The sequence below is a fragment of the Otolemur garnettii genome, unplaced genomic scaffold (genome assembly GCF_000181295.1).
Source record: "Otolemur garnettii isolate 467f Iridium unplaced genomic scaffold, OtoGar3 scaffold00142, whole genome shotgun sequence".
NCBI lineage: Eukaryota > Metazoa > Chordata > Mammalia > Primates > Galagidae > Otolemur > Otolemur garnettii.
The window spans coordinates 3863939-3874851 of NW_003852537.1; positions in this window are offsets into that span (position 1 = coordinate 3863939).

Here is a 10913-nt window from a genome sequence, read left to right on the forward strand (position 1 = left end):
AATGCTAGTTTCATAAAAGACTAACCTGGTGCCAGAGCAAAAATGTAAGAATATGCATGGGAAAACATTGTGTTCTGTAGGCTCATTTTGAAGCTTCAGGCTCTGTTACCATATTAAGGACCCTGAGAAAATCACTAGTGAAGAAATTATTTACACTAATGTTATTATATACCATTTCTTAATAGTGATTACATTAAATGTGGTTTAGGAGGGGCTGGTATATAAATTATATAAAGGCCATTATTAAATCACCCGTCTTTTCTTAAGAACATTAACTTAATAAACATTTAAAGTTTTACTATGGTATGATTGCAGTCTTTTATAACAGAAGATTGTATTTCTTTTGTAAATTTATGAAATTTTTATTTTATTTTATTTATACCCCATTTTTGGACGGGGCCAGGTTTGAACCTGCCACCTCCAGTATATGGGGCTGGTGCCCTACTCCTTAAGCCACAGGTGTTACCCTGAAATTTTTATTTTGAAATATTCATTTATTACCAAGAGAAATATTGTCTGTTGTGATCCTAGAGATTATGAAAATAATTGAGTAGCATTTAAAATTCACAGAACCTTCTCCCAGAAAGATAGATGAATGGCCATAAGCACATGAAAAAATGCTCATTGTCCCCAATCATTAGAGAAATGAAAATCAAAACCATCTTGAGATATCACCTATCCCCAGTGAGAATAGCCTACGTCTCAAAGTTCCAAAGCTGTAGATGCTGGCATGGATGTGGGGAGAAGGAAACATTCACATACTATTGGTGGGATTTCAAACTAATTCAGCCTTTTGGGAAATAAGTATGGAGAATCCTCAAAGAGCCAAAAGTAGACCTTTCATTTGATCCTGCAATCCCATTACTAGGTGTCATCCCAGAAGAAAAAAATCATTTTATTACAAGGACATTTGTATTCAAATGTGTATAGCGGCTCAACTCATAATCACAAAGATGTGGAAACAACTCAAGTGCCTATTGACCCATGAATAAATTAATAAACTGTGGCATATGAATACTATGGAATTCAGCCATAAAAAGATAGAGAATTTACATCCTTTGTATTTAGCTGGTTGGAGTTGAAACACATTCTCCTTAGTAAAGTTTCTCAAGAATGGAAAAGCAAGCATCCCACGTACTCAAGACTAATTTGAACCTAGTAGATGAACAACTATACGCCCATTTGAGAGAAAAACATAATTTAATTCAAGAAAGGGGGGTGGAGGGGTAGAGTGAGCTCCCACCTATCAGGCATCATGCTGGGGTACAGAGCACATCTCCTGAGGGAAGGGCTCAAATACAACTCAGACTTTACCTTACAAACACAAACAGTGTAGCCTAATCATATGTACCCTTACATTGATGCAAAATAATAATAATAATAATGAATTCAATTCCAAAATACTTTAAATATGTCTATATAGTGTAAAAATATTATGTGGCAGAGATTAGGAGTATGGAATGTTTCTAAGTAGCAAGTAAAAATTCAATTTGACTTAGTTTGACCCACTGTTGAAATGGCTCTTGAATTTGGAAGCAAGAAAGATGCGAAGATGAAGATTTGAGAAAAGCAGGGAGGATGCTGAGCCCAGGAACACCCAGAGTTAGGAACTCTCATGATTTTTCTGTCCCTTTTCCCTGTTTCTTTTCAGACATTGACTTTCTTCTATTTCAGGGTGAAATGTATCTCTCTGTAGTCCAGAAAACACTTCACAGAGAGCTCTTGAATCCAGCAGTTTATAACGTAAGCCAAAATTAGATCTAGAAATTTGAGGGGGAAGTCCTTAAAGTTGGCATTGGGTTAGGAGCCCCAGAGTTCAGAGGCTACATCTGAGGTGTACTCACATGATGGTGCCCACAGAGTTCACCATGGATAGCGCCCACAACTTAAAATACTTCATGGGGAGAGAATTTGTAGATGGTTACTGTACCGGATTAGATACTATTCACTGATGTTAAAAAAAGATATTGACTATTTCAGCTAGCTATCCTTCCCGTGGGTATTTAGGCCACTTCACTGGAATGTGCTAACTTTGTTGATTAATGAAAGTCCAAGGTTCTTCGTAGTTTCTCTGAGTTCAGGAAGCTTGAGCACACGCCTCTGACTCCCTTTGTGTCTGCTTTGGTGCTTTCTTATCCATTTCTCATCCTGTCTGCACAGGAAGCCCAGGATTTTCACATTTTTGGCAAAACCTGGGTGGGAGAGGCATGCGGGGAGGAGACTGAACCTTTGCAGAAGTTTGTACACGGAGTGCAGGTGGCAGGGAGGGTGAGCTGCTGAGGCCAGGCACCCCACCCCACCGTCAGTGCCCCAGCTCTCCCCTCCTGCCCTCCCTGGGCCAGTTAGGAGGATGGAGCACATCTCTCTGTCACACGCAGATCATCCCACCTCCCACCTCCTCCAATCCTTGGGCTCTCATTTTCTACCACAAGCACTTATGAATTTATTTACCTAACAAAGTCAATTTCTCTTTCCAGAAAGGATTTTGATGACTAAGGTGTTCTCATCTTACATTATTAGAACCATCCATTTCAATGGATTCTAATGTGCTGCTTTAGAAATCAGGGTTCCAAACTGAGGTTTCCAATCTGTTTGACATGTTAGTACATATATTTTAGTTAAGTATATCCTGTAGGTCTTCATGAGAGGTGTTATCAAGGTGATAGGGGAGTGTAATTGAACTTAAGCAGAATACACTGTGATTTGTGTGTCAACAGAGCCTGCAACTTCAGGAAGGACCAGAGAGTCCCTTGAATTTTTGCTGTCAGTGAAACCTGTTAGGGAAGAGAGGGAAAAATAGGCAAGATACAGAGGAATCTGTTTGCATTTGAGAAGCTGGTGCTGCTGTGGGGACGGACCACTCAGCCTTCAGAAGTGGGATCCTGATGAGGAGGGCATGGGGTGTGTTGCTCAGTAGGTCATCTATTTCTAGTGAGAGGTAGTTCCAAAATAAACTGCAGCTCCCAGACAGGGCCCTGATTTGCATCTTCTTGGCTTGACCATAACAAAACACTGGTGATGACTCTGAAGCTCCAAGAGCAGCTGGTTACACGTCTGTAGCATGTCTGTAGTTTATGAAATACCATGGGAATTAATGGGAGAGAGGGAGGTACCATCCAGAAGTCAAAGAAGTCTCCATGGACACAAGAGTGTTTCATATGAGTTTTGAAAAATGGGTATGACTAGAGCAGATGGAGACAAAGAATTTTTTTTTTTTTGGCCGGGGCAGGGTTTGAACCCACCACCTCCAGCATATGGGCCTGGCGCCCTACCCTTTTGAGCCACAGGTGTCGCCCTAAGAATTTTTTTATTTAAGGAAAGATCTAGAAATAAAATATGGAGGAAAGAAAATTTGAGTGGTGTGGGAAATAGGGAAGTGCGGGATTTAGCTAAGCATTGGCTGCAAATTAGGAAGTTAAGAGAGCTATTTAGGCCACAGGTGGCTCCCGCCTATAATCCTAGGATGGAGGAGGATCCCTTGAGCTCAGGAGTTCCAGACCAGCTTGAGCAAGAGTGAGACTGGTCTCTACTAAAATAGAAAAACTATCCAGACACAGTGGTATGCACCTGTACTCCCAGCTACTCAGGAGGCTGATCAGGAGGAGCTCTTGATGTCAGGAGTGGCAGTGAGCTGTGATGATGCTATAATAAGCTAGCTGTGGTGACCAGAGCAAGACCCTGTCTCAAAAAACAACAATAAAAAAGAGAAAGCAAGAGAGAAAAAGAGAGAGAGATTTGTCCAAGTTATGTTGTAGATATTTTAAATATCATGTACTGAAGTCCTAACAGACATTTTTGTGCAGGGGAATGCCATGATTGCCCTGTCACAATACCTGGAATTTAACTTGATCCTAATATGGTTCAGTAAATGTAGGAAATAATCATTATGAAATATTTTAAGAACCCACTGGGTGGCTTGGAAATTAGCTAACTAAATGTTTTTTAAAATCCTCTTATTTGGTTGAACAAAAGACTGATTCTTTTTGAAACTAAACTGCAATACCAAAAAGGGTATATTATGTGGAAACTTAATATTTTTTAATAATTCAATCCATCCTCTTTTAATTAATCTTTTAAGTTGCTTATCTGTCAAATGTCTCATGCTGGGCTAATTCACCAACTCTGTTTTTGGAGCTGGTACTCCATAATTCAAGTTGCCAGCAACCTTATATTTTCTCTGTTAAGTACATAGTTACATGTGCACATTTATTTAATCTTAACTTGGTTGCTTAGGGTATAATTTTTATTATAGCATAAGATACATACAGGAAGATACCCTTTTTTATTTAGCACAGATTAGCGATAGTACCTATACTTACAGAGACCTGAAGTATACTTTTTGACCTTCAGAAGGTGACAGGAAGAGAGTAAGGTGGGGCCTCCACACACCGCTGTGTAATCACTGCCCAGCTCGGGATGCAGGCTTTGCAAGAGAAGCCCAGATGCCTTCTCATTCCTTTTCCCAGTCACCAACCTTGTCCCACAAATGTAACTATTGCTCCCATTTCTATACAATAGATTTTTTGAGCTTCACATATACGTGGAATCATATCTGATGTGTTTTATTTGGTTTCTTTCATCCAATGGAAACATGTAAATTTCACCTATGTTGTTGTACGTAACTGTAGTTAATTTCATTCCTTTATTCTTTCTTTTTTTTCTACATGTTATGCCATTGTAAAGATATAGCAATGGTTACTTTTCTACTTAACATAATAATATTATTTGTCTTTAATATTTTTCCAAATCTTAATATTAATACAGCTGCTAAGAACTGTCTCATGTCTGTGTCTTCATACGTAGCTGTGCTCATTTATGTTTGATATAGCTGGGAATGGAATTATTGGGATATATGTGAATGTTCAGTCTTAGTTTACTCAGTTCTTCTTATCTACCCTATTGAGGTTATTCAAGGATGTATTTGCTACCATTCAGAGTCAACAAAAATGACTGTTTTCCTTGTGCTGTCAACATCACTGATAATGATGTATTCAACATTTCTTTTTAAGACATTACAGAAAATTCATACATACATATGGAACTAAAGCCAGCAAAATAAAATGATTTCATTAAAGTCCTGTGTAAAATAAGAGATTTAGAAATAGAACTCAGAATAGGCAAATCCTCAAGTCATCATACAATTTCACTTTATAAAATGGAATTAAAAGACAAAATATTCTGATGAGATGGGCATGGCTTAAGTATCAGGGTAAATAGCTGGATTCCTGGATTTTTCCATTTAATGTCAGAAACTCTGAAGAGTCTGAGACTTTTTAGTTGCAAGCTAAGAATTTAGCCTGCCCAAGTTTCACAGATGTTGGTCGGAATCAAAAGACAGTTTATGATGTATACTATACAAATAGCCAGGGTATCCACATCTTTGGGCTATTTCCCCCAGCCTGGATCTTCAGAAGGTGACATGAAAAGAGTTAGGTGACACTTGCACACACAGTTGATTGTGTCTCCATGAAAAAAGGCCTGAACTTAAGGCACACATGTCTTTTATAACTGTCAGTAAGCATGCCTGCTCTTTGCTACAGATGGAAACAATAACTATCTTTCATGAATGCAAAGGCTGAAATATTTTGCTTTAGAGGGAGATACATCTCTGTCTTCGAAAAATATTAACTATAAGGATATCCTAGACATGATAATTTGGAAGAAAAGGCAGTTAGTACTTTGTTCACAAGATAGCAAAATGCATCAGACACAGGGAGAATCCATCCCCCACCACATATCTACCCCTTACTTTTACACTATCCTGGCTTCTGGCAAATTGCACCATGCACACACTACTCTGTTGGCAACTCTGACTTACACAGCAGGCTAGGATGAAGACAAAGGCTGCTCAATTTATCTCCTGTAGAATTTACTTAAGGCTACAATTAAATGAATTCCAGGCAACAAGATGAGATCAACCTATAGTATTGACCTCAACTGTGCTCCAGGGATAATGGATCCAACACGGTCCAAACTCATATATCAACCAAGCCAGCCTAGGGGTGGCATTAGAAAGAAAATAGCATCATGCATAGATATGGTTAGGGAAGAAACTCAAATGTTCAAAAAATGTCTATATAACACACTAGCTCTTTTATCCTGATAATTACACTACAAATACCCAAGAAAAGATGATCTATTTCCGGAGACAGTCACATTCAGTGATCTTACCAAGGAGTGTGGCCCAAGAAGTGCTATGGGTGGAAGAGTCAGAACAGTTTGTCCCACTTTGAGGAGGCTATTCCAATGCTAGACAATACCAGATCCCTATGATGTTAGGGCTCAGGGTAGGTCCACTGAATACCTTGAATATCATTTAATCATTGAGTAGATTTTACAATAAGAAACCAATCTTCGTGAGTCTGCAAATGGTTTTAAAAGATGAATGCATGCACAGGTTAAAGGACACTATAGTGTCATGGTGTGGTCAGAATTAGTTTTTCCTATTGGAAGAGGAGAACTGTTACCTGAATAGACATCACATGTTTACTGTGAGAGGGGATCAAATCTCCAATGTAAGAATTCATCCTAGACGGATGAGGGCAGCACACCACACAATGTAGTCTCTCTCATCCCCAAACAAAGGAATGATCTTTTGGCAGAAATGATGTCTGGCATAGAGTGTTAGAGTCTGATCAGACACAAAGGGTCCCTAACTTTGAGCTGGGCTATGATGGTGGGTGTGTTGTCATTTACAGTGCACTGCTGGACCCTGGTGGCAATAGTGGCAATCTGGGTGGTACAGACTCATTCAGCAACTTTATTCCTGTTGGCTCCATCAGACAACAGGCCCTTCTAGCAGGTATCTGCACAAGTGCTCTACATGGTTTGATCAAAACCAGCAAGTTGTTGTCACAGTTTCCAGCCCCAAAGGAGTTGAACTGTAACTGTTCAATAGTTTTTCAAATAGGAAAAAAAAGTTCAGCCATTAGCAATAGCCCAAGAACCAGGAAAAAAAAAAAAAACATATAGCAAAGTTCATTAATGGGAATATTGGTCAGAGCGATAAGGACAGTCTTGAGTTGTGTACACTGAACATAGTGACCACATCCATTTTCACGAAGTGCCAGACCCTGTGACCCGCCATGAAAATTTTAGCATAGTCGATTCACCAGTGAACCAGGCTCAGACATTTCAGAGAATCTCTATGAATCAAGGCCTCTACCAAGGCAGTGGCTATGCTTCAGATGATGCAGTGAAGAATAAATTTCCCCCCACTTTTATATAAACCACTTTTTATATAAAGCCAGCTGGGACTAGGTCAGGTGTTCACTTGAAAATCCTATTTCCTTTTAACAAACAAATATTATTGGGCCTTTCTTTTTTTCTTTCTTTCTTTTTTTTTAAATTAAATCATAGCTGTGTACATTAATGCAGTCACAGGGTACAGTGTGCTAGTTCTATATATAATCTGAAATATTCCTCAAACTGGTTAATATGGCCTTCATGTCATTTTCGTAGTTATTGTGTTTATAGTCTACATTTAGAAAGATTCAGTTTATGATTAAATCTGCACTGACCCACTCCAAAATGGAAGCATCAGGCTAGAGAGTCACAAGACCACGTGGGTCAGAATCCAGTAGCAAGTGGGTAGTTGTTTCCTAAAGTATTTTCCCTGGTAGGTGTGTCTGGCTGGCAAGTCTAGCACTCAAAGGGACGCCTCTAAATGGAGGTTTCCTCTCTTTGTCTCTGCCTCCAGTCAGTACAATCTTCTATCATAGAGATTTGTAGCTCAGAGGGTTCATTAGGTTTGTGGGGCCTTGAAGGTACAAAGGATAACACAGCTTGCTACTTGAGGCACAGGCAACCGTACTTACTTCTTAGCCACCTCTGAACAGTCTGAAAGTAACACATATCACACAACAGCTTTCAACTCAGAACTACTCAAAGATGCTAGTTTTCAATATGGCTGACTTAAAGGCCCAGTTAGAGTTCTCACGTGAAGCAGGTCTTTTTTTTTTTTTTTTTTTAAATCATAGCTGTGTACATTAATGCAATTATGGGGTACAATGTGCTGGTTTTATATATCATTTGAAATATTTTCATCACATTGGTTAACGTAGCCTTCACTGCATTTTCTGAGCAGGGCTTGTTCAGTACCCAAGGGTTCAATGAGGTGCTGGACCTCCTTTATCTTTGTTGGGTCCTGACCAAACAGGTTTTCATTGATTGTAGAGTGTAAGATCCCAGGGAGAATTCCTTCTTTACATTTAGCCATTGCAAAATTTAAGAAAGTTTCCAAATAATTCTGGCTTTTGATTTCTTTCTTTAGAACATAGAGATATGGTAAAGTTTGGAGCAGCAGTGTATAAAATGCCTATTGTATAATGGGTGCTCAAAAATTGAGCAGAAAAATTATTCAGGAAAGAGAAAGTTTATAAAAGTAATAAAATATCATCATGCATTAAATATTACATATTAGTTAGAAGTCAATATTTTTATGAAAACAACTGATTCCATTACTAGCAATATAAGCTTCTTATTTTACCCATGACTTAGTGATTTGTTAAAATGTCTTTCTCTTAAGTCCTGAACTTCAAAATTTTCTCTTAAATAACAATATAGATTTCCTACTTGTATATATGTTTTAGTTGAAATGTACATGCTTACATACACACTTAGCAGTAAAGCTAGGCAGCACTCAAGATGATTAAAACATAAAAATCAAGTCCTTACTTTCTAGATTTACTTGGTTTGGTTGGGAACTACCATCAATGTATATGCAAGTGTGTATATCTTTATCTTTATGAAAATCAACATGCTGTTCAGAAACAATGTCTTTTTTAACTATTAAACTGTTTAAGCTGTTTCCAGTTCTTCATAATCACTTATTCAATTAATTCGTTCATTAATTCATTGAGTACACCAAGGTATCCTTCACTCTACCAGAAACTTGAGAGAATGGTTAAGATATGCGAGCAATAATTTTTCACAGACAATAATCTAGTGTATAATTATGACAAATAGTCCATTGTGAAGCCAGAAAAAGGTTAAGTGCAAAATAAAGAGAAATGATGGATTAATGTGATCTAGAGAGGGCAGAAGATGCTACAAACAGAAGGTTGAATTTAAGGAAAAATGGGATTTGCAAAAGACAGAGGTTTAAATATGTCAAGTAGAGATAAACATAACATAGTTCAGAAGACATGCCAAACTAAAGAATGGTGATTTCTGAGGAAGACATCTCAGCCTTAAGAGAACTATTGCCACTGTACTGGCCCAGCTGATATCCTTCGGATTATTGGCAAAACCATAGTTGACCCAGATATGAATTTAGGGAACCACATGAAACAGATATTTAATAGATTATTAATTAATACTTATAAGATTGATTGTCAGGCTGGAGTAATTATTAGCTATTTTTGTGCTCCCTTTCCATGAAGTGGTTTTGCCCTAGGAAGTGGCCGGTCAGCCTGTAACTATGTTTTTTCAGTTCCCACCCAAACTTCTTACGTCTAAGAGGGGACATGTGATTATTTCCTACCAGTGGAAAGTGAGGAGTGTGATATGTGTTACTTTCAGACTGTTCAGAGGTGGCTAAGAAGTAAATACGGTTGCCTGTGCCTCAAGTAGTCGATTTCTGCATCTGTTACTTTAACAGAAGATTTCAGGGTCCTACAAAAAGGCAGAGGAACAGGATGCTACCCCTGAACTTCTGAACGATCACAGGTCTGTGGAAGCAAGAAATGAATCCTGTCGTCCTCAGCCACTGACGTTTCAGTCTCTATCTACAGCAGGCAGCTAATCCATCAGTATGTTTATCTCAACTTACCAGGCAACAAGATGGTAATCACCATGATAGCTAAGTACCATTTTTAAGGTTTCCTCTGAGGAACCAATTTTGACTTAATATGATTCATAATACAAAATTTAAAAAATTCATTCTCTGAAAGTCGGTGTTCTATAGCAACAAAACAAAACAAAAAACCTGTTTTTTTAAGAAATAAATGTATGTGTAGAAGCAAAAAAGACCCCAGCCTTAGTATCTGAAGGAGGGCGGGCTGATGATCGTCAGCGTGGACAATGGAGGGAACTTCACAAAGAGTGTTCACTGCAAACGGCCGCAAGGGGACCTGGAATGCACTTCCTTCCTACAGCCTCATTCTGCGTAGTGTCCAGTGTCTTTCAGCAGACAATTCAGCTGCTTCAGTGGGTTGTATTGCTTCTTTCTAAATTTGTCAGTTGTCCTTTGCCTACAGCACCAGGGAGGCTGGGTAGGGAGGCGCCTTGCTTGGCATCACCCTGAGGCCCTGTGCCACCCCAAGCCCTCCCTGTGGAGACTGTTCCCAAGCACTGTTGCAACACCGAGATTGAAATGTGCCTCAGCTTTGATTCTCGTCGGCTGAGGTGTCACCCCCCAGGTTCCTCATTTCATGCAGCTGATCCCTTTTCATTGCATCTTTATGTTCTATACACCTGGGGGATTATTTTTATTACAGGTTGAGTACTTCTAATCCAAAATGTTTAGGACAGAAATTAAATATGAATTTTTTTTTTTAATTTTGGAATATTTGGATATACATAATATGATAACATAGAGATAGGACGCAAGTCTAAACACAAAATTTATTTACATTTCATAGACACCTGATCTGCATAGCTCACAGGTAATTTTATAAAATATTTTAAATAATTTTATGCATGAAAACAGATTTGATTGCATTCTGACTGTGACTTGTCAGGTGTGGAATTTCCCACTTGTGGTATCATGTTGTGTTCCAAACCTATCAGATTCTCGGGCATTTCAGAATCTGAATTTTTGGATTATGGATGCCTATCTTGTACTCGTAAGTAGAGCTGATTTTAAATGTGCTCTGAGTGCTCTCTCTCTGTTCCTTCTCTCTCTTTCTCTCTTTCTGGTACTTCTTTACCAGAAACTTTTTACTACCTGAAAAACATGTTTTTAGGCTCGG